The following is an 18,469-nucleotide window of genomic DNA, read 5'->3' as shown; positions in this document are numbered from 1 at the left end:
AGGGTATTGCCATGGACACAGGGAGGAGAAGGAAATTTTCAGCTAAGTATGACTCAAAAGCCACATCTCAGAATACACATTTATGTAATGGGAGAATTAGGTATACACCTAGGACTTTCTCTTGTTCTCACTGTAACTAAATAAAATCCAAACTCCTCACCGAGTTGCAGAAGATCCATCACCATCTCGACACTGCCTAACGCCAGCCTCATCTCAGAACACCCCTCTGCTCTTTACCTATCTATCACGTGCCCCTGGAAAATGACAACCTATAACTGACTTCAAGATCTTTGTTTTAGCTTTATCCAACGCCTGGAATATTCTCGCTCGATCGTCACACAGCAGAATGGCCTTCCCTGAACATCTCATCTACACACACCTGCCCACATCAGGTCTCACCGCTATCCTGCAGGACAGTTGTTGCTACCTAAAATCATTGCTAGTAAAAGGCTTTTTTATCCATCTTTCCCCACTAGATTGCAAAATTAATAAGAAAAGGGAATCTAATCCCAATTTGCTGCTTGGTCCCCAGGCATGCGGATCAGTGCCCAGCATGTGACTGGTACTCAATTAATAGATATTAAATGAACCACCACCACCACCAAAAGAATGTAAAGTTGATATTAATCTAATGTGATCTTTTATTCATTCAACTATATTTATTGTCTCCTATGTGTAAGATACAGATAAGAAAATGGAAAATGGCACTCCAGTATTCTTGCCTGGGAAATCTCATGGACAGAGAAGGCTAACGGGCTATGGTCCATGGGGTTGCAGAGTCAGACGTGACGTAGCGACTCAACAACAGTATAAGTCGAGATACGTTATGTGTAAGATAACTTGCTAGGTACTTCCTAATACTAAAATTTTAAAATAGAATTCTTCAAATTGGGAGTCTGGGGTTAACAAACATAAGCTACTATGTGTGAAACAGGTAAACAGCAGAGACCATCCATATAGCATCAGGAATTATACTCAGTAGCTTGAAATAACTATGCATACATGTGTGTGTATTCCTGAAACACTTTGCTATACATTTGAAACTAACACAATATTATAAATTAACTACACTTCAATTAAACAAACATAAAACAAAAAATACAAAAAAAAAGGTGCAAAGAAAAAAATTTCAAATATCAGAAGGAAAATCATAACCCACAAGTGATTAATCTCCCAAATATACAAACAGATCATACAGCTCAATATAAAAAAAAAAAAAAACCTCAATCAAAAAATGGGTGGAAGATCTAAATGCACATTCTTTCAAAGAAGACATATAGATGGTCAACTGGCGCATAAAAAGATGTCCAGTGTCACTAATTATTTGAGAAATGCAAATCAAAACTACAATGAAGTATCACCTCATACCACTGAGAATGGCCATCATCAAAAAATCTACTAACAATAAATGTTAGAGAGGGTGGAGAGAAAAGGGAATCCTCCTACACTGTTGGGAAGGTAAATTGGTACAGCCACTATGGAGAACAGTATGGAAGTTCCTTAAAAAACTAAACATAGAACTACCATATGATTCAGCAATCCCACTCCTGGGTGTATATCTGGAGAAAACCATAATTTGAAAAGATACATGCACCCTAGTGTTCACAGCCCTACTTACAACAACCAGAACATGGAACCAGCCTAAATGTCCATCAGCAGAGGAGTGGATAAAGATGTGGTACCTAAATACAATGGAATATTACTCAGCCATATAAAAAAATGAAATAATGCCATGTGCAGTGCATTGGATGACCCTAGAGATTGTCATACTGAGTGAAGTAAGTCAGACAGAGAAAGACAAATATCATATGATGTCACTTATATGTAGAATCTAAAGAAAGTGAAAGTGAAGTCGCTCAGTCGTGTCTGACTCTTTGCAACCCCGTGGACTGTAGCCTACCAGGCTCCTCCGTCCATGGAATTCTCCAGGCAAGAATACTGGAGTGGGTTGCCATTTCCCTTTCCAGAGGATCTTCCCAACCCAGGGATCAAACCCGGGTCTCCTGCATTGCAGGCTGATGCTTTACCCTCTGAGCCACCAGGGAAGGCGTAGAATCTAAAAAAGGATACAAATGAACTTATCTGCAGAACAGAAATAGAGTCACAGATGTAGAAAACAAACGCATGGCTACCAAGGGGCAGTCGGGCGGGGAGGGATAAATTGGGAGGATGGACTGACGGACGCACTACTATATATGCAATAGGTAACTAATAAAGACTATTATATAGCACAGGGAACCCTACTCAGCGCTCTGTAATGGCCTACATGGGGGAAAAGCTAAAACAGAGTGGGTGTGTGTGTGTATGGCTGACTCTTAGTTTGCAGCACATGTGAAACGAACACAACACTGCCAGTCAACCATAGTCCAATCATTTTTCTTGTTTAAGAAGGATAATCAAACCCTAAAAGTGTAAAACTCCAGTGTTGGACTTGAACTTTGAGATCATCTAGTGCAGCTTCTTATCCTGCACAAGTTAGAACTAAGGGAGAGAGAGAACAGCGTCTTGCCCAAGATAACTCACACTTTCTCTGTGTTTCTTGAAATGAAGTTGCTAAGGCAGATCCTGAATAGAATATTTATAGCACTAACATATGACGTTTGTTTCCCACCAGTGTAGTATAATTTGCTTTTATAATTATAAACATTATTACTATGATTCTTACTACTACCTCTACTAAACTATGGTGTAGATGTGATGCAGCATTTTATTTTCTACACATCAGACTGACCGTGTCTAAAATATGTACCAAATCCTTTAAAAACCAAATAATCAGATCAATTCAGTCACCCAAACACATAAATTCCATCAACTCTTTATCAACGGACAGACTATCACCTGCTTAGACAAGCTGACAATAAAAATCAAGGACTACAGCCCCACACAGTTGAATCAGCAGTCCCATAAACGATATAATCACATACTGAGGCAAATATATTGAACTGATGACTTAATTTTGTGTGTAAGTTAAGGCTTGCGGTGCCTCACACAGCACCTGTAACAGTGGAGTCAATAACCACTGAATTTAATACGGTACAAATACTAAGTAACTATCAAATAGCAGCCAGACAGATGGATGAAGGGGAGAATGATTTGATTCATTAAACCTTCCAGCACTAGGCGTGTTCTGTCTGCTTCATATCTGTCACTGTGCTTGTAGCTGTTGACCTTTCTGGCATCATTTAGGGCAGCAAAGAATTTTTAGGGTTTGGGTTAATTTAGGTAGAAGAAAGTAAGGTTTCTTGGGGCTTCCCTGGTAGCTCAGCTGGTAAAAAAAATCCGCCTGCAGTGCGGGAGGCCTGGCTTTGATCCCTGGATTGGGAAGATCCCCGGAGGAGGTCATGGAACTCACTCCAGCATTCTTGCCTGGAGAATCCCATGGACAAAGGGGCCTGGAGGGCTACAGTCCACGGGGTCGCAAAGAGTCAGACAGAGCTGAGTGACTAAGCAGAGCACAGCACAGCGAGCTTTCTTGGGGCTTCCCAGGTGGCGTCAGTGGTAAAGATCTGCCTGCCAGTGCAGGAGACACAAGAGACGCAGGTTCAATCCCTGGGTCCGGTAGATCCCTGTAGAAGGGAATGGCACCCCACTCCAGGATTCTTGCCTGGAGAATCCTACGGACAGAGAAGTCGTCCACAGGGTCACCAAGAGTCGGACACGACTGAAGTAACATAGCCTGCATGCATGCACAAGCTTTCTTAGGGCTTCCTGGGTGGCTCAGTGGCAAAGAATTTGCCTGCCAATGCAGGAGATGCAAGAGATGCAGTTTCAATCCCTGGGTTGAGAAAATCCCCTGAAGGAGGAAATGGAGCAACGCTTTCCAGTATTCTCCCCTGGAAAATTCCATGGACAGGGGAGCCTGGCGGACTAGAATCCATGGGTCACAAAGAGTCAGACAGGACTTAAGGACTGTGCATGACATAACTTTCTTAAGGCTTATTTATGAAGCCTATGAAGACTTTACCCATATCCATCTCTTCTAAATGACCATCTAGCTACATTTTAGAGATAGTCACAGCTGTGCTTCCTTTAATAACTTTTACATACTTTGCAACAAAATAAGTAGAAAATCTCCCCCAATAAATAACACAGAAAGCTCTCCAGCTGTCAGTTTACCAAGTATTTTTTAAAACATATCTTTTAAGAAAATAACAATGTTTTGACATAGAAATATTTCATCTTTTAACTAAGTCTGTTGGAAGGTAATGAATTTGGTAAGTATTTTTTAAAGTAATACAACCAAGTCCTCCCAGTAGAGCCACAGTAGCCTGTACTTCATATACGGACAAAGTGACACGGCCGAAAGATAAAGGGTGAAAGGAAGGAAGAAAAATGAACTTCCTTTTCACCCCAAAGATGCTCTGCTTGCTGCCTGTATCATAATAACAAATCTGCTTTGCAAAAGCCCTTTTATTGTGCCCTAAGTAGAACAGAAAGTCTAAGTTATTCCTTACACATTTAAGAACATAATATTTCATATTAAATTTGAAGACCAGACCAAGAGCCACATGACATGGTAATTACATACACAATATAAGTATGTGGTCGAAATGGTTAACAGGCTTTCATTTGCATTCACATCCTGGCCTAACTCACTGGCTGCCTGACTCTTGTTATATTATCCAATTTCTCTAAGACTCAGTGTTTTTCATCTATGAAAGCCTGCTCCATATGGTACCTGCTCCATACTATTATTGTGTGAATCAAATACCTGCTTGATGTGCCTGACACATAGTAGACCTTTTGGAAAAGTAATTGGTAGTAGTAATAATGAGAGTATAAATGGCTTAAATACTTCAATCAGGAACTAAAAGCACGAACATACCCACTAATGTGAATTTAGCGATTTTAAATTTAACCAGAGCGTTTCTACCCACTCATCACTACAAGATCCATATAGGAGTAAATGGACAGAAGTGAACCACAATCTGGACTCGTCTACAAGAGTTTTCTAATTAGCACATTAACGAATTCACTCCTTACAAATGTGCAATTCATAAATACAAACTGTCTCAGACATTGACAACTTCAGTGATTTAATAAATAGAAATGCATTACAAGCTCACTGCAATTAGACATAATTAAGAATTTATGTAATTTATTTGTTTTCTCTTCATGTTGGATGTTTTAAATTGAATAAATTTATTATTCTAACAGAGAAAATGTGTCAGGCATTAATTAAAATCTTCAGCATTTGGGGTCAATATGTTACTTTCATTCAATGGGCCCAGTAATATCAAAGTAAATCTAAAAAATAATTTGCTTCCCAAATTTTTTAAGTGATGTTGAAGCTGAAGCTCCAATAATTTGGACACTTGATTTGAAGAGCTGACTCATTAGAAAAGACCCTGATGCTGGGAAAGATTGAAGGCAGGAGGAGAAGGGGACAACAGAGGACGAGATGGTTGGATGATATCACCAACTCAATGGACATGACTTTGAGGAAGCTCCAGAAGATGGTGAAGGACAGGGAAGCCTAGCATGCTACAGTCCATGGGGTCACAAAGAGTCAGACACGACCGAGCAACTGAACAACAACAAAGTCTACGGAACATTTCTTTAGCAGCAATCTTTTATTTTTCACATTTAGAGTATTCTATGAAAGCAGCAGTGAAGTTTTATTTTCCTGAGTCATTCATTCATTCAGTGGCTAAGCCGTGTCCAACTCTCTGCGGTCCCATGGACTGTAGACCACCAGGATCCTCTGTCCATGGGATTTCCCAGGCAAGAATACTGGAGTGGGTTGCCATTTCCTTCTCTAGGGGATCTCCCCAACCCAGCGATCTCAAACCGCAACTCCTGCATTGGCAGGCATTGGCAGGAGGATTCTTTACCACTGAGCCACTAAGGAAGCCCTTTTTCCTGAGCAGATCCAATTAAAACCGTGCTTTACACATAAAAGGGATTCTAGATCACTATTATAAATGTGATTCAACTGCAAATTCATATGCAAATTTGGGGAAGCCTTTAAAGTCAAATTGAAAAACTGTTTAGAACAAATCTGAGAATGCAATTCAACACCAAAATATGAGTCCTCTAAGATGGTTTTCCACATGAGTATAAACAACAACAACAAATGTCAAGTGAATTCAACAACTTACTCTCAACACCCAAACTACAAGTAGTACTGAAGAACATTAAAATTTTATCCATAATGCTTTAAAAAAATCCTAATTCATATTTGAGTTAGACTGTGTCTAACAAATTTTCTTTCTCTTGATAAACAACCATTTAAAGAAAAATAATGCAAAAAAAAAACACAATATGAATCTTATTTCTGGTAATTATTCATTGTGTACTAACGCCTATCATTGACTATAATATGGTTATTCCTATGGACCTCTTTAAAATCAGATAGCAAATCTGGTCTTTTATGAAGTGACAATCTTAAATACTTTCTTCTATGTCACTTTTAATATGTAAAGAAAGAGAGGGAGGGGCAGATACTTTAAAAAATAAAATAAAACCCTGGGTTGCTAACTCCAAATAATCGAAAGGACTACAGCGCCATCTTGTGGAATAAAGTATCTAATTAGCAAACTGCTTAGATACCATTAGGAAAAAAGTGACTGAATACCTTGGCCACCGACTGTAGTTTCTTCCCGAGGTGACTTTAGTTGCTAAGTAGTGTCTGACTCTTGCAGCCCCATGAACTGTAGCCCACCAGGCTCCTCTGTCCAAGAAATTTCCTGAATTGTAGGTGGATTTTTTTTTTTTTACTGCTGAGTCATCAGGGAAGTTTCTTTCAATGATGTACTATTTTAAAACACTAAGTCTGGAATGTCTGTCATACAGCAAAGGATGGTATAAGACTAGAGGATTAACACATATAATACAGAAACCAGGTGATTTTTGTCTGTTTTGGATAGAGAGAAACACAAGGTTAATATCATTATTAGAGGTTGCTCTGAAACCAAAGAAAGAATCTGAAAAGAGAAAGGGAAAAAGGGGATGAAAAAGGAATAATGCTGCAGGTCTTGGCTTTTCTGGGCTTCCCTGGTGACTCAGCAGTGAAGAATATGCCTGCAGTGCAGGAGATCTGGGTTTGATCCGTGGGTCGGGAAGATTCCTGGAGTAGGAAATGGCAACTCACTTGAGTATTCTTGCCTAGAGAATTCCATGGACAGAGGAGCCTGATAGGCTACAGTCCATGGGGCTGCAAAGTTGAACATAACTGAGCAATTAAACCGCCATCGTTGGGAAGCTACAATATGCCAAGAACTTGGTAGGCATGAATAGTGAAAGATGACTGATATACACAGTCCCTCCCAAAGTACATTTAGGAGACTAGTGAAGAACACAGATCATTTCAAGGTGGAGGAAATGCTGAGGAAGGCCACTCCAGGAGTTGCTGTCCATAGCACATGGAATAGAACCTTAAGAGGTAAGAGAAAGAGAAGAAAATTTTTCACTCATTCTCCCAAAACAGTGGATAGAACCAAATGCCAAAACCCTGGGTGAATCCTATCCTCTAATGTACTTTTCAAAGTACCTTACAGATGACTGTGTATCCCACACAAACCCAAAAAAACATTGCTGTTCAGTCGCTAAGTCATGTCAGACTCTTTGCAACCCCATGGACTGCAGCACTCCAGGCTCCTCTGTCTTTTACCATCTCCCAGAGCTTACTCAAACTCATATGCATCGAGTCGGTGATGTCATCCAGCCATCTCATCCTCTGTCGTCCCCTTCTCCTCTTATCCTCAATCTTTCCCAGCATCAGTGTCCTTTCCAGTGAGTCGGCTGTTTGCATCAGGTGGCCAAAGTATTGGAGCTTCAGCTGTAGCAACAGTCCTTCCAATGAATATTCAGGGTTGATTTCCTTTAGGATTGACTTGTTTTATCTCCTTGCAGTCCATGGAACTCTCAAGAGTCTTCTCCATCACCACAATTCGAAAGCAGCAATTCTTTGGCACTCAGCCTTCTCCATGGTCCATAAAAGGTTAGAGCACAGATATCCCTTCTGTGGAATTAAACAGCTTCTTCCTCTGTGGCCTCAAAACAATATGCTCGTGACCAAATATGGAACTTAACTCCTTATGAATAATTCTGAGCAATATTCACCTGCCTGCTTCTCTAAAGAATGGGAGTTCTTTGAATATCAAGATTGTCTTTCTCACCCTATTATACTTAACACCAACTATAGTGGATACTCAGCACTTAACACGTTTGTTGAGCTGAATCGGTTATATTTTATGATAGTATCCATGTCTGGCCACAGTGATAAGCGCATGGGTAAGATGATTCAGGCATTCCTTAAGTTACAGGAGCAGCACTAACCAATAGTGGTGCTGATTTGTTTCTAAGGCTGTCATCTACAAAGCTCTTGTTTTGGGATTTTCAGGCCTGAGTCTATTTTTAAAACTCCATCTCCTGAACAAAGGCAGTGGATAAAAGAAAATTTGTTTCTGTATCTACATGTTTTTAATTTATGGGTGGGGAACTTGAAGGTGAATTTTTCTTAAATGTTCTAAATTTTCTTTTTTAATCAAATAAAAATCTAAAAATGTAGCTCACTTTCTTGCTAGAGAACTAAAAGATAAAAGCAAGGAAAAATAATATTATCTAAGAAGATGAAAATCTCTCAGTGTGGTACATTTCCCTCCTCCTCACCTCTGCCTTCTCTCAGCTCCTAGCTCTCACTCCTCAGCCCCCACCCCTAAAATATTAACACAGAATAACAAAAGAATTAGCAACAGCCACAGAAGGAGACGGGCTTCCCTTGTGGCTCAGCTGGTAAAGAATCCACCTGCAACACAGGAGACCTGGGTTTGATCCCTGGGTTGGGAAGACCCCTGGAGAAGGGAAGGACAACCCACTCCAGTATTCTGACCTAGAGAATTCCATGGTATAGTCCACAGAGTCGCAAAGAGTCAGACATGACTAAGCGACTAACACACACAGAGGAGACTTTGTTAGAAATCATTAACACCAAACAATCTGGAATCCAACCTCTGTCTCATTTGACTAACTTTTATTTCCATTTTATTTGGCCACTTAGGCACTCACCTCAAGATTATCCATATTAGTGTTCTTGAGGGCAACAAGAAACAAAGCTCACTAACTTGTAACCAGCAAATGGAAGCAAAGATGTCCAGAGAAACCACCGTTAAACAAGTTCAGCTTCTTATTTCAGAAGTGTCCTATCCTCTCTGTATGCTTGGATACTAAAACAGAGAAGGCTTTACAATGGAGGGAAAGATAGTCATTTAAATAAATGATGTTGGGAAAACTGGACAGCGATGTGAAAAACAATGAAATTAGAACACTCTCTAACATCATAGATAAAAATTAAGACAAAAAGGATGAAGGACCTAAATGCAAGACTGTATACCAAAAAGCTCTAAACACTCTTTCATATCAATCACAGTAATATCTTTTTTGATCTGTCTCCTAGAGTAATGGAAATAAAAACAAAAATAAGCAAGATAATTAAACTCAAAAGCTTTCATACAAAGGAAACCATAAACAAAAAGAAAAGACAACCCACAGGATGGGATAAAATATTTGTAAATGATGCAATCAACAAGGGATTAATCTCCAAAATGTATAAATAGTTCATGCAGCTCAAAATAAAAAATACAACACCAAATCAAAAAAATGAGCTGAAGACCTAAATAAACTTTTCTCCAAAGAAGACATATAGATGGCCAAGAGGCACATGAAAAGCAGAGTAAAACCACAATGAGATGTCACCTCACATCACTTAGCATGACCATCATCAAAAAGTTTACAAACAATAAATGTTGGAGAGGGTGTGGAAAACAAGGGAACATTCCAACATGGCTGGTTGGAATGTAAACTGGTACAGTCACTATGGAAAACAGTAACGAGAAAACTAAAGATAGAACTACCATATGATCCAATCCTACTCCTCGGCATATATCCAAAGAAAACCATGGTTTGAAAGGCTATATGCACCCCAATATTCACTATAGCACTGTTTACAATAGCCAAGACATGGAAGCAACCTATATGTCCATCAACAGATGAATGGATAAAGAGGTGATACACATATACAATGGAATGTTACTCAGTCATAAAAAAGGATGAAATAATGCCATCCACAGCAACATGGATGGACCTAGAGATTATAATGTTGTTGTTGTTTAATCGCTAAGTCATGTCTGAGTCTTTTGTGACCCCATAGACTGTAGCCCACCAGGTTCCTCTAAGATTTCCCAGGGAAAAATACTGAAGTGGGCTGCCATTTCCTTCTCCAGGGAATCTTCCCAGCCAGGGATCAAGGATCAAACCCGTGTTTCCTGCACTGCAGGCAGATTCTTTACCATTGAGTCAAATAAATCATAATTCAATATAAAATTAAAATTGTTAAAAAATACATTAAGGAATGTTACCAGTGTGATTGTTCTACATGTATGTAGATCAAGTACCTAATTCCCTATTATTTTTAAGCAAGGGCCAACAGTTTTATAAACTGGTTTGTAAAGAAGAAATGCTTCAGCAATCATTAAATGAGAGAAAAAATCTTGACGTGAAATAATTCTTACAGTTTTCCATAGGGTCAAGAATTTACACATCTACATACAAAATGCAATGCTGAAATGGGGAACGGTCATTATAACACACAGCCAGCCTCTATAGTTTAAATGTTTTCCAGTTGTACTCTTGCAACACAAAGTGCTAAGTGTTACAAGTGCTCATATTCTAATCTATTTTTAATTCCTACTTCTGATAAAGGAGGGAGTAACACAAAAGGTTCAGGAATGGTATCTGGCGCTTAATTGTTTCCTTCTCTTTTCCCTTTCAAAGTAAGAGGACTAGGAGCATATTTCTCATTTTCTTGGAAAAATTATCAAACCTGTCTGAATCTCAGTTTCTTCAGGAGAGGAAAATAACACTGCCTCATCCAGTTATTGAAAGAAATAAAAGATATAACTGATGTAAATAGCTAATTGTAAACAGTTGCTCAGGAAAGAGTAGTTATCATTATTAGCACTGCTATTGATAATATTTTTTAGAGTTGTTTGTTATAAACTATCTATCCAAACTTCTAACCTTTACAATATTCACCAAATCAAAATCTAAAGAGACGAACTCTCAGATCTCTTAAGTGTTATACAGAAAACCCCAAAGGTGACTAAGGACTTTTAGGATTACATGTTTCTAAAATACATTTGTTCAAAGCTTCAGCTTTGGGATTTTAACAATAAAGTGAATTATCCACCTATATTCTAGTTGGTTCTTCATCAAAAATGACTTTCCAAAAAGAAAACCCCATTTTAGCAATATAAAAATTCTAGTAGTGGCTGGTTGAAATATTTGAGATCTTGTTGAAAAAGAGCTCTTGGGGTAGTTAAGTTGAAAATGCCAAGGAAAAATAATTTCATGCTGTTTTTTCCCCCCACAATTTTCCACTTTAACATCTTTTAAACTTATAATTTAGCTACATATTATTTTTTTTATTGTATTTCAGTCTTGGAGGCAGGCAGAAATTAATCAACCAACCAAAGACCTGGAACTACCAAGAATTCTCATTCTCATTCTAGTACTGATTTAGTTCTGAAATTACCACTAATTAAATTAGGGTAATAAGTTGAGCACTTTCAGGACTGTATTGGCAAGGACCCCTCTGCTTCATCTTTGCATATCCCCTCTCCTTCTCTCCTTTTCAGTGCTCAGATACCACTTGTGGAACTGAAGTTATCACAGTGAAACTGCTTCCATCAGACAATCAGACTATTAATAAAATTTAACCAAAAATAATCATAAATGACTTTCCTACAAAGTATGCTTATTTTCTTTTTCACAACACAGTTCTAATTGCCTCATAAAAGCCTATGAAATTAATTTCTCCTGGTTTCAGTCACTCTGATCTCTTGAGCAAACCCAAGGGAGCAAGGACTGAGTTCTGGAGAACTTTGTTACTTAAAATGCAGTTAAAAGTCCAAAGAAGAATCCAGTCAAGGGCACTGAGAAGAAAGGTAGATGATAAATCAAAACAGTATAATTTCCTAAAGCCAAGTTTTTTAAAAAAGGTTCAATAAAGAGGGTGTGGTCAGTTGTGTTAGACACTATTGACAAGCAGAGTAAGATGAAGACTGGATGACCCAATTTGACAAGATGGAAGCCAACGTTGGCCCACAAAGGTATGGTTTCAGGTGGAATAGTGAAATTGAAAACTTGATTAGAAGTGTCATAACTATGGGAGCTGAGACTGTGGAAATACTGAGGTTTGCTATAAAGGATGGTAAATAAGTTGGTAGTCACAGAGTGCGTAGAAGCAAGGGAGGTTCTTTTCTCCTTTTGTTTAAGATTGTTGATTAATAACAGAGCACATTATAAAGAAGTCTGAATGACCAAGAGTTGATGCTTTTGAACTGTGTTGTTGGATAAGGCTCTTGAGAGTCCCCTGGACTACAAGGAGATCAAACCAGTCCATCCTAAAGAAAATCAACTCTGAATATTCATTGGAAGAACTGATGCTGAAGCTGAAGCTCCAATATTTTGGCCACCTGATGTGAAGAAAAGACCCTGATGCTAGCAAAGATTGAAGGTGGGAGCAGAGGTGACGACAGAGAACGAGATGGTTGGATGGCATCACTGATTCAATGGACATGAGTTTGAGCAAGCTCCAGGAGATGGTGAAGGGCTGGCATGTTGCAGTTCATGGGGCACAAAGAGTCAAACATGACTGAGAGACTAAACAACAACATTATGGCAGAGAAAAAAGACGTGTAATGATGCAAGACAGAAAAGAGGCAATTACAGCAGTAGAGTTCTTGATAAAGTGAAAATTAATGGAATCCAGTGAATAAGTAAAGGATTTTCCTAAAATAAAGAGATGCTTTCATTGCATCTGAAGGCTACAGATGTGGTTGGGCTGGTTGGTGGGAAAACAGCTTTACCTTCTGATTGCATCTGTTTTCCCAGTGAGATAAGAAGCAAAATCATCCACTGATAGTGAGGAGCAGGGAAGAGGAGTTGAAAATTTGAGAAGAAAAAGGTGTGAAATAGTAATCTCTGAAGAGAGAAAATAAATCAATAAGGAAATGGGAACTGTGGTTGACTGAAACTGCATTAAGACCCACTGAGACACACAGTCATAAAATTTAAAAGAGATCAGTCAGAATTGTTAGACGTTTTTCTCCAGCCATCAGCTCCAAGCTTGGGAAACATTTATTGAAAGTTTATCATCTCCCAAGCACTGCCTAAGCATCTTACCTTTATTAATATTGTGATCCCACAACAACCCTATGAGTTGGGCACTCATGAGAAAACTGAGGTACAGAGATGTTAAGAAACTTTTCCAAGGCCACGTAGCTAATAAATATTGGACCCAGGATTTAAGGAGATCACATCTTTAGCCACTAAACTACCCTATTTTTATGTAAATTGTTAGGATTAAGCAATATTGATTTCTACCATTTAAGTAAGGCAGAGAGGGAGGTAAGGAAGGCATGGATTGGAAGCACTGTTGTAATCAAAGAATTATCATAGAGACAGTGAATTGGAAAGAGAGGAGAGGTGGTTAATGACTGGGATGTTAGAAACTGAGATTTTGAGAGCTGTATCGTTATTCATAATGACAAAATCTAAAGTGTGACCATAAGAATTGGCAACGAAGCTTGAGGAGAAGGATAAGGAAAAGACTGTAAGAGAAAAGGTCAAGGAACTAAAAAATATTCAGGCATTGGGTGGATTTTCCACATGAACAGTAGTGATGGAAAGAAGAATGTAAGTTAAATGTTAAATTCTTCACCAAATGAGGAAGACTGACCAAGATTTTACTGTAGGAAGTAAGGACATACATAATCAGTAGCCTTACTCCAAATATAGGTTACCAACCTGTCCCAGTTTGCCTAGAACTTGCCCAGTTTTAATACTGAAAGTCCTATATCCTGGACCTCCATGAGCTAAAGATTTTGAGAGAGAAGCAAGAATGAGCTATTTCCTGAAAGATGTAATAAAAACATACCTGCTCCATCTCCAGGCTCTGTGTGATAATGGATCTTTTAAATTTTAAGTTAAAATAAAACTGTCATGTGCCAGGTAGAACTACTTTAACTCCTCATCTCAGAATAGCATGCTTTGCTCACATTCGCTAATTTGTTCAAGGCAAAGATTTCCAACTCATTTTCCTCCCATTTTGCCTGACCTATTCCCTTAAGGGCAGTGATCCTGTTTCCTATCTCATCAAACCTATTATGCTCTAAAAGCTAGAGCTAGTTTCCTATGATCAATCAGTGTTCTAAGTGCCTGAATAGGTTCGATGGAAAATATTGTTTGGCTGACAAAATCATATCCCACTAAAGAGCGTGAGCACTTGGGAAATGACTGAATTGCAGTATCACCTTAATCCCACATGTCTGAAATGAGAAATATCTCTGCTGCAGTAAGATCTGCATCTCCCACCCCACTATTTCAAAGACTTCTAGGTAAGGGAATGGAGAACCACAGCATTTCACAGATAGGAAAAACCTGAAAGACATTTTAGGAGTGATTAAAGAGTCATGGAAACAATCTTCTTTGATTGAATCCTTGCATGATCTTTCCACTCAGATAATGCACTAGATATAGTTTCGCCTGGCTGCAAATACTGCATATTTTCCAATTTGTTTTATTGCATGGACAAAATCTGTGGCATATCAAATGATTTCAAAATAGTATGTGCAAAGAAAAAGACTGAAAGAATAATTGAAAAATAATCCAAAAGTTGCAATGAGAACATTAGGTTGGTCTGAGCAGTCTTCCAGGTCTTTCTTGCCTTTTAACCGTACTCTTCTTCCTCCTTGCTCCTATCACTAAATTTCTCAAAAGCAAAGCCTATATTTCTTCAGCTCCAACTCATTCCTTGGCTTGCGATCTGACATCAGCCCACATTCTCTAAAAAGGTCACTCATTACTAATTTAATAGTCATTTCTAAGAAAATCCCAGTTTCCTATACTTGGCGCTAGTGGTAAAGAACCTGCCTGCCAATGCAGGAGACGTAAAAGATGTGGGTTCATTCCCTGGGTCAGGAAGATTCCCTGGAGAAGGAAATGGCAACCCACTCCAGTACTCTTCAGAATCCCATGGACAGAGGGGCCTGGTGGGCTACAGTCCATGGGGTCTCAAAGAGTCAGACATGACTGAAGCAACTTAGTACTTTTACTATTTTGAGCATATAAGGAATGAACTATGTAACTAAATATGATCTAATTTTTGTAGTATGTGTGTTACACACATTATAAATCTAAAAAAAGTCCTTTGATAGAAACCATATATCCTAATTTGAGGTTTAGACTTTGATCTCTATAAATTTAGTACCCATCCCTCCTTGAAATTTCAGCAACACTTAAAATCATTTGCTATCTCTTCTTGAAATTATCTCACCCCTGTCCTATTTTTCAAACTTAACTGTCAACTTATCCTACCTCCACCAGAGGTCTGACAGTTATTCCTTCTCATTGACTTCTACAATCATAGTAGCTTCTCAATTGTCTTAATTGCCAACTCCGGATTTATCTAGAATATTATTGTCTAATTAATCTTCCAAACTCAAGGTTACAAGACCCTTTATCCAGAAATCTTTAAGAGCCTCCTAACTGTGTGGCAAAATTTATGTATTTCTCTGATGAGACTTATCTTACAATCAATTCACACCTCTTAGATCCTAAAATCAGAAATAAGAAAGTCATGAATAATCAAAAATAAAATAAAAATAAAAATTACCTTGAAAAAGTCCTTCGACAGGCATTCCACTGGAGACCACGAGTTTGTTCAGCATAACAAGTTTTTCCTCCAGCATTGGAACAGATTCCTGTTTCTTTGGTTGAGCACCAGATGAAGTAGTTGGCTTGCTTTTAGGGTCCATTATATATGAAAAATGCATATATGCATATCTTTAAAAGTTAGAATCACACTCAGCTCAGTGATATGCTTGAACTTGACAGGCCCCACAGAACAGAGACACGAGGGAACCACAGATTCACGTCTTTCCTGCCATACTTACTTCAGGTAATCATTGAATGATGGACAGTATTGCCAGCACCATTTAAGTTGTCATTTTTCTATTTTATTTCTGGGATTTCTTAGTTTGCTTCTGTTTTGCTAAGATGATGGAAGTCTACTGCTACATCCTCTTTAAAAGTTATCTAGATACTTTACTTCTCCCCACAAACTGAGGTTTGTAATCATGTCATTCTTATTTGTGTATTCTACAGCACTTAACACTGTTAATTGGTCTATTTTAAATATAATAATAAAATAATATCAATAAACTCCAGTGAAGGTAGTAAAATAGACTTATAATTGCTATCTATATTTGATAGCCAAAATACATATGTTAAAGTATACATATATTCAAATAGACATATGTTTATGTTCCAAAATAATAAGACTAATCTAGAGTTACTGTATTAAATTAATGCGACCCTATAGACTGTAGCCCACCAGGTTCTTCTGTCCATGGGTTTTCTAGGCAAGAATACTGCAGTGGGTTGCCATTTCCTCCGCCAGAGGATCTTCCCGACACAGGGATCGAACCCATGTCTCCTGCGTCTCCTGCATTTGGCCGGCGGGTTCTTTACCGCTGAGCCACCATGGAAGCCATTAACTTAATAATAAGGAAATTACTGTACTAGATCATCATGATTATATTAAAATCAAGGAAAATTTTACATTCCTACATTAGAATATGTAAGGCTTGCCAATGTTATTTTAAATATACACTATAAATACACCCCCAAGATATCCCAGAAATCATAATTATACCGCCCTATGTAATCGAAGGGTGTTACTAGAGCTTTTGGAATATTTACCTTGGGGAAGTCGATGTTCAGAGCTGCTTCTGGGATTCAATTTAAATAAACTACCCTGTGCATTTTGACGGACATAAGAAAATAAAGTTTGGACTGGCTGCCACATCGTCTAGATACCTGTATTGGATTCTTCCTGAAACTTAGGGATAGACTCTACCCTGTAGCATCCGAAAGTGCACACTTGGCAGGTTTGAGAAGTCATCTTGAGCTGGGGCAGTGCTTGTGGACACACCCCAGAAGGCACCCAAAGGGAAGTATGAGGGCGACTCCAGGCGGTGTCACACAGCCTTTCTTCCCGGGGCAACACCCGCGGGGCTTGGAGAATGTTCCTGGGAACATAGATCCCCCGAGGCAAGGGGAGCGCTTCTAACTGACCACCAGAGGGCTCAGGGGGATCGTTAGTGCACGCTGCCCTCTGCGGGTCGCGGAAGGAAACAGCTCCAGGGCTCTGAGGAAACTGACTTGCCGACACCAACCAGCATCCGGCACCGAGGCTGAAATACTGGAACATAGAGAGCTGGACCTCAGTTATTTGAAGCTAAGCGAAGATGTCTTCTGGGTCACTAATGCCTGACTTGCTTAGTCGAGAAACAAATTCCCACCTAGAAATTTTTACTCGTATTCGAATATGTTGCCCTGAAGGAGGAAAACTGAATGTCAGAATTAGAAAATAATAAAATATAATATATACTGGCTTTGAGATTAGACAGATGTATTCAAATTCCAGCTTGGCCGTTTACTAGCATGATATGATGAATAATGTATTTGATCTAATTTTCACTTTCCTCATCTGGAAAAGGAATAGTGTTTGGTAGAGACGATACCTCAAAAACAAATATTCGATAAAGGAAGTTGTACTTGTTTTTTATTTTTATTTAACTTAATACAACGGGAATCTCTGAGACTCTGGGAGTATTCAGTGCTGTCTCCAGCTACCTTTGATAGAATCTGTCAGGATCCATCCAGACTCCAGACAAGTAAGAACCAGACCTGGTGAAACGTGAGGTGCCCCTGAAAAATCTTCTGCTCCTAAACCTGCTGTGTTTTGTACTTTGGGCGTTGAGGTTTAATAGTTCTGATGAATGTCAGATGGTAGCCTATCCTTCTAACCTTTTCCCACTTATGTAGTCAATATGTCTAACTGGAACTTTCATCTGCATGTCTGATACCTCAGGTTCCTCAACGGGCCTGTGGCCTCATCATGAGTTACAGACGCCAGAACCAGCAGTGGGAAGGGGTGTAGTGGGAGGGTCAACCTACCTAACCAACCCTGCCAGTTTCACCTGGTACTGATATCTGTACCTAGGCCCTGTGGAAAGGACATGTGCTTAGAGCTTTGCGCTTTAGTTTTTTCTTTCCATCTTCTTTTTCGTGTAATAGTAATGGATTTCCACTGGTCCACCTGTTTTACTCCTCTGGAGTCCCAAATAGCCAGGAGCATGTATTTTCAGAATATCAACATGGGAGGTAAGTGGTATGGTAATTACTTAATGGCCCAAGAATTGCAAAGGATAATAAATAGTCCTTATATGTAATACGCTAAAATTTAGACCTTGTTAGAACTCAAAGTGTCTAATAGATGGACACTGACATTCATCTTAAAGTATTTAAAGTACTTCCATCCCCTCTCTGGTCTCACTTTAGTAATCTATGCTCCATAAAAGGTATTGATTTATAAATTAATGAATTTGTTGAGGAAGAAAAT

At 38.8% G+C, this 18,469-nt stretch overlaps 1 protein-coding gene across 1 annotated transcript in view; it reads right to left on the bottom strand.

The window, feature by feature from the left end:
- NELL2 (neural EGFL like 2) overlaps window positions 1-16,987 on the bottom strand; it is a 431,246-nt gene extending 414,259 nt beyond the window's left edge. The window contains exons 1-2 of the mRNA XM_065932164.1: window positions 16,765-16,987; window positions 15,677-15,804 (exon numbers count right to left, since the gene is read on the bottom strand). The gene's annotated coding sequence lies outside the window, so the exon portion shown is untranslated. The remainder of the gene's footprint in view (window positions 1-15,676; window positions 15,805-16,764) is intronic.
- Window positions 16,988-18,469: the final 1,482 nt, after the last annotated feature.

This window comes from Muntiacus reevesi, chromosome 4 (genome assembly GCF_963930625.1).
Source record: "Muntiacus reevesi chromosome 4, mMunRee1.1, whole genome shotgun sequence".
Classification (NCBI taxonomy): domain Eukaryota; kingdom Metazoa; phylum Chordata; class Mammalia; order Artiodactyla; family Cervidae; genus Muntiacus; species Muntiacus reevesi.
The sequence above is the reverse complement of the archived record's forward strand: the minus strand, read 5'-3'. Positions and strand labels throughout refer to the sequence as shown.